The sequence below is a fragment of the Aotus nancymaae genome, unplaced genomic scaffold (genome assembly GCF_030222135.1).
Source record: "Aotus nancymaae isolate 86718 unplaced genomic scaffold, 86718_ANA_hifiasm-v0.15.2.pri h1tg000053l, whole genome shotgun sequence".
NCBI lineage: Eukaryota > Metazoa > Chordata > Mammalia > Primates > Aotidae > Aotus > Aotus nancymaae.
The window spans coordinates 31,616,449-31,622,448 of record NW_026988467.1 but is presented as its reverse complement, the minus strand read 5'-3'; positions in this window follow the sequence as shown (position 1 = coordinate 31,622,448).

Below are 6,000 nucleotides of genomic sequence, written 5' to 3'. Positions count from 1 at the left end.
ACTTTATCTGAAAATGGAAAGACTAGTCAAATGGTTTTTCAAGTTTACATAAGTAAAATCTTTAATAAATAAGGTAGCTTTAAAACTATTGGTAAAGTAATATTAAAAATGTCTTAAGATTGCCAACATACATTTTTATTTGCATTTACTAATCAAGCAATTTTATACTCAAGCAGTTTTATTAATCAAGCAATTTTATACTCATCACTGCCAAATACTATAAAATGTCAAAATTTGGGATGGGGTTACAAAACTATAAACCCAGCCTCAAACAGAATGATTTTTGCTTGTATAATTTTTAATAAGACATTGATATTGGTTTAAATGAAAATAGTTACATCTTAAATTTAGTAAGATTACCATAACTTCTCATCCTGTGGCTTTAGGCAGTCTAGTCCATAGGCAGTAAGGAGGTTTGCTCTGGGAAAGGACTGTTCATCTTTGTTTCAAAGCTAAACTGTAAACTAAGTTTCTCCCAAAGTTAGTTTGGCCTGTGCCCTGAACACAGACAGCCTGGAGGTTAGAAGCAAGATGGAGTCAGTTAGGGCAGATCTTTTTCACTGTCTCAGTTATAATTTTGCAATGGCAGTTTCATAACTTTAAATGACAGTTGTAATTTTCTAAATAATCTAGGAAAATGATTAAAATAATTAGGTAAATATAATGGGATAAATACTTGTAGACAAACTTGTCATAATTTAGAATCTAAAGTTATGTTAAATAATACATATTTCAACCAGGCACAGTTGCTCACACCTATAATCCCAGCACTTTGGGAGCCCGAGGCGTGAAGATCACTTGGGGTCAAGTCTTGACCAGCCTGGCCAACATGGTGAAACCCCATCTCTACAAAAATATAAAAATTAGCTGGGCATAATGGCAGGTGCTTGTAATCCCAGGGAGGCTGAGGTGGGAGAATTGCTTGAACTTGGGAGGTGAAGGTTGCAGTGAGCACAGATTGTGCCATTGTACTCCAGCCTGGGTGACAGAGTGAGAATCTGTCTCAAATAATACCCATTTCATTATTTGGGTAGTTTCAATATGTTGCATCCAGTAAGATCACAATTACTCAAGCTATCACCTTTGGTTAATTTTATATGAGAAAAAATATTGTATGGTAAATTTAGTCCTAGAATAAAATGACTGGTTAAGAAAGAGGGAAAACCAGAAAGTCCAAGCATATCATGAATGGTCTGTGTAAGTCACAATAAGAGGATTTATATTAAAAAACAAATGAAACAAAACCCAAAACTTATATAATCAAGTTGTCTATAATTAAAGGGAAATTATAATGGTCCTTGATGAGATTGGGCTTGATATAAAAATATATACATATAATTTTAATTAAGGTTATTATATCTATGTTTCTGTATGTACTTTTTTTTTTTTTTTTTTTTTTGGGACAGAGTCTTTTTCTGTCACCAGGCTGGAGTGCAGTGATACAATCTCGGCTCACTGCAACCTCCGCTTCCTGGGTTCAAGTGATTCTTCCACCTCAGCTTCCCGAGTAACTGGGACCACAGGTGACTGCCACCACACCCAACTAATTTTTGTATTTTTAGTAGAGATGGGGTTTCACCATGTTGGCCAGGATGGTCTCGATCTCTTGACCTTGTGATCCGCCTGCCTCGGTCTCCCAAGGTGCTGGGATTACAGGCATGAGCCACCGTGCCTGGCTCTGTATGTACTTTTAAAGTCGTTGTGACATTGAGTTACAGGGCTTTGACTCCTGGGCCTAAAAAGAACACCAAGTCTTGCTGGCTAACATGGTGAAACCCTGTCTCTACTAAAAATACAAATATTAGCCAGCGTAGTGGCACGCACCTGTAGTCCCAGCTACTCAGGAGGCTGAGGCAGGAGAATCGCTCGAACCTGGGAGGTGGAGGTTGCAGTGAGCCGAGATCGCATCACTGCACTCCAGCCTGGGCAACAAGAGTGAAACTTCATCTCAAAACAACAACAACAACAACAACAAGGACACCAAGTCCTGCCAAATCTTAAACATAGACAGCAATTAAAGCCTCATCTTCATGCCTGGTATAAGATACCAATCAAAATAAACTGTATTCCTGAAATACATGTGGTAAGTAGAAAAGTTCCTTTTTAAAGTTTCCTTTCTTGTTAAAGTATGATAGTAACTTTGTTAAGCCCTATCTTATGTAGCTGTTAGACATGCCATGCTTACAGACACGTAGTACATTCTATGTCTTTGTACTTTAACCAAGATATTTATGCTGGACATGCTCACAGCCATGTCCCAGCTCTCCAGTGCTTTTACCTGTTTAGAAAAGTTTTACGTTGTTAGCCAATTGAGTTTTAGATTGTGAGGTCTGGCTCCAGCCAACAGAGATCAAACACAGCAGTAAGGACAACCCCAAATGCATAAGAAATAAATTTGTGTGTTTTCCTTTGTTCATTGTACTCTTGTGGCAAGATGGCTAGTCAGAGTACCCTTCCTGAAGTCCAGGAAGTAAAAATTGTGTTGCTGAAAGATCCTTTGTCTCAGTGCTAATTTTTCTTTGCAGCACTGAGCAACTATTTCCAACATCTATTACCAATGATACAGGACCAGAAATTAGGGCTATTCAACTCAAGGCTCAGGGACTACTGTGGCAGAGGTAGGCACATGTGATTGTAAGGGCCAATTTTAAAAGACAAAATAAGTTGCATGAGGCCACAGGTTCATTCTCTGGCACCTTAAAAGAAAAAAAAAAAGATAAAATAAGTTTAATTTCTCTGTAATCATTAATGTCAAAGGCACACTGATGCAAGACCAGCATATGGGCCCCCTGTGTCAGATTAACAAGGTTTTCTTGAAGCATTAACTGGCTCCCTAATAAAGGTTATAAAGATTATAAAAGACTTATATACAACTTTAAAAAGTCTTATCTGAGATTCATTCTATTGAACAAAGTTCCATCAAAGCTATTTTAAAAGCTTATGGAAAAAACAATAATTACTCTTGCTACAGTATATACAAATAATCAGGCCAAGTATAATAAAGCAAATCAGTCCTACCATGATTTCTCTTTAGTAAAAATGGGAAACTGGAAAGAGAAAAATTATGTTTCAAAAACTTTAGTATACCTGTTAGATTCTAGTCTTGCCTAATGTTTACCAATTTTTATTTTTTTCTACAGTTCAGACTAAATTCTAATTTTTCTTGGCTACGAGCCTGCAAAATGATATTATTATTTTTTTTTTTGAGACGGAGTTTCGCTCGTTACCCAGGCTGGAGTGCAATGGTGCGATCTCGGCTCACCGCAACCTCCGCCTCCTGGGTTCAGGCAATTCTCCTGCCTCAGCCTCCCGAGTAGCTGGGATTACAGGCACGTGCCACGGTGCCCAGCTAATTTTTTGTATTTTTAGTAGAGACGGGGTTTCACCGTGTTGACCAGGATGGTCTCGATCTCTTGACCTCGTGATCCACCCGCCTTGGCCTCCCAAAGCGCTGGGATTACAGGCGTGAGCCACCGCGCCCGGCACAAAATGATATTTTCAATTTTTTTCTCCTTTTTTCCTCAGTTTTCCTAATTTTGAGTCACTGAAAATTAAGCTGTACTTTTTTTTCTTTTTTTTTTGAGACAGAGTTTTGTTCTTGTTGCCCAGGCTGGAGTGCAATGGCACCATCTTGGCTGACTGCAACCTCTGCCTCCTGGGTTCAAGCGATTCTCCTGCCTCAGCCTCCCGAGTAGCTGGGATTACAGGCATGCACCACCACACCTGGCTAATTTTGTATTTTTAGTAGAGATGGGGTTTCTCCATGTTAGTCAGGCTGGTCTTGAACTCCCGCCCTCAGGTGATCTGCCCACCTTGGCCTCCCAAAGTGCTGGGATTACAGGCATGAGCCACTGTGCCTGGCCTAAGCTATTCTTTCTTAAAGCCCTGCATACTGAAGCTAGACAACTTAAATTTCAGAAGAAAATAACAGCAACCTATTTACATAGATAACCTACTTTCATACCTGCCTACTGAAGTATGGACTTCAGAGTAATGTGGCCTATATTGATTTTCCAGGATTGTTCTTTTTGTTGTTTTTCTTCCTTCCTCCTGTTTTCTCTTCATAGGACATGAGACTTCACAACCTTCTAAAAATGAGCTTTTTGGCCAGGTGCAGTGGCTCATTCCTGTAATCCCAGCATTTTGAGAGGTCTAGGAGAGTGGATAACTTGAGATAAGGAGTTCAAGACCAGCCTGGGCAACATGGCAAAACCCTGTCTCTATTAAAAATACAAAAATTAGCCAGGTATTGTGGTGTGAACCTGTAGTCCCAGTTGTAGTCCAAGCTACTTGGGAGGTGGAGCCATGAAAATTGCTTGAGCCTGGGAGGCAGAGGTTGCAACAAGCCAAGATTGCACCACTGCATTCCAGCCTGGGTGACGGAGCAAGACTGTCTCCAAAAAAAGGTTAGGGGGAATGAAATTCTCATTTTATCTCTAAAAGGATATTAAACAAAGAAAAGGGGATACAGCCTCCTTGGAGGACTAAATGATAAGAAATTATAGGCAACAAACAGAAAGAGCTAAGATTGAAACAAAGAACTTCCCCAGGCCCTGGAACCAGTGGACAGGGAGATTTGAAGCATCTACTTCCCCAGGGCATTTCACTTCTTTTATATATTGTGAAAAGAAGCAACATTTTTTTTTTTTTTAACATGGAGTCTTTGCTCTGTCGCCAAGGCTGGAGTGCAGTGGTGTGATCTCGGCTCACTGCAACCTCCACCTCCCAGGTTCAAGCGATTCTCCTGCTTCAGCCTCCCACGTAGCTGGGACTACAGGTGCATGCCACCATGCCCAGGTAATATTTTGTATTTTTAGTAGAGACGGGGTTTCACCATGTTAGCCAGGGTGGTCTCAATCTCCTGACTTTGTCATCCGCCTGCCTTGGCCTCCCAAAGTGCTGGGATTATAGGCATGAGCCACCATGCCCAGCCCATTTTTTTGTTTTTTTAAAAAGCAGCCAGATGAATCACCTGAGGTCAGGAGTTCAAGACCAGCCTGGCCAATGTGGTTAAACCCCATCTCTACTAAAAATACAAAAATTAGCCAGCCACGGTGGCAGGCACCTGTAATCCCAGCTACTCGAGAGGCTGAGGCAGGAGAATTGCTTGAACCTGGGAGGTGTAGGTTGCAGTGAGCTGAGATTGAGCCATTGCACTCTAGCCTGGGTGACAAGAGCAAAACTGTCTCAAAAAAAAAAAAGCAACCAGAGGAAAAATGACACAGCATGTAGAGAATAAAGAATGACAGCCAAGTTCTTGAAGAACACAATGTAAGCAGAAGTAGTAAACATCTTTAAAGTGCTGAAAGAAATATATTTTAAAAAACTATTAACCTATAATTCTATATCCAGCAAAAATATCTTTCAAAACAAAATACAGGCCAGGTACGGTGACTCACACCTGTAATTCTGGCATTTCAGGAGGCTGAGGCAGGTGGATCACCTGAGGTCAGGAGTTCAAGACCAGCCTGGCCAAAATGGCAAAACTTTGTCTCTATTTAAAAATACAAAAAATTGGCTGGGCATGGTGATGCATTCCTGTAATCATAGTTACTCAGGAGGCTGAGGCAGGAGAATCACTGGCACCCAGGAGGCAGAGGTTGCAATGAGCCAAGATGACAAGACTCATCATCTTGATGCGCACACACACAAAGTACATAAAAAAGACTTTTTCAGACACACAAAAGTTGAAAATTCACCAGAAGCAGACTTGCATGATAAATAATGTTAAAGGGCCTCTTTCCGGTAGAAGAAGAATACTAGATGAAACACTGGCTTATACAAAGGAATGAAAAATAATAAAAAGTGGTAACTATGAGGCCAGATGTAGTATCTCACGCCTGTAATTCAGCACTTTGGGAGGCCAAGGCAGGCAGATTGCTTTGAGCCCAGGAGTTTGAGACCAGCCTGGGCAAGATGGTGGTCTCAAACATTTTTTGTCTTTACAAAAAAATGGAAAATTTGGGCTGAGCGCGGTGACTCACACCTGTAATCTAGCAC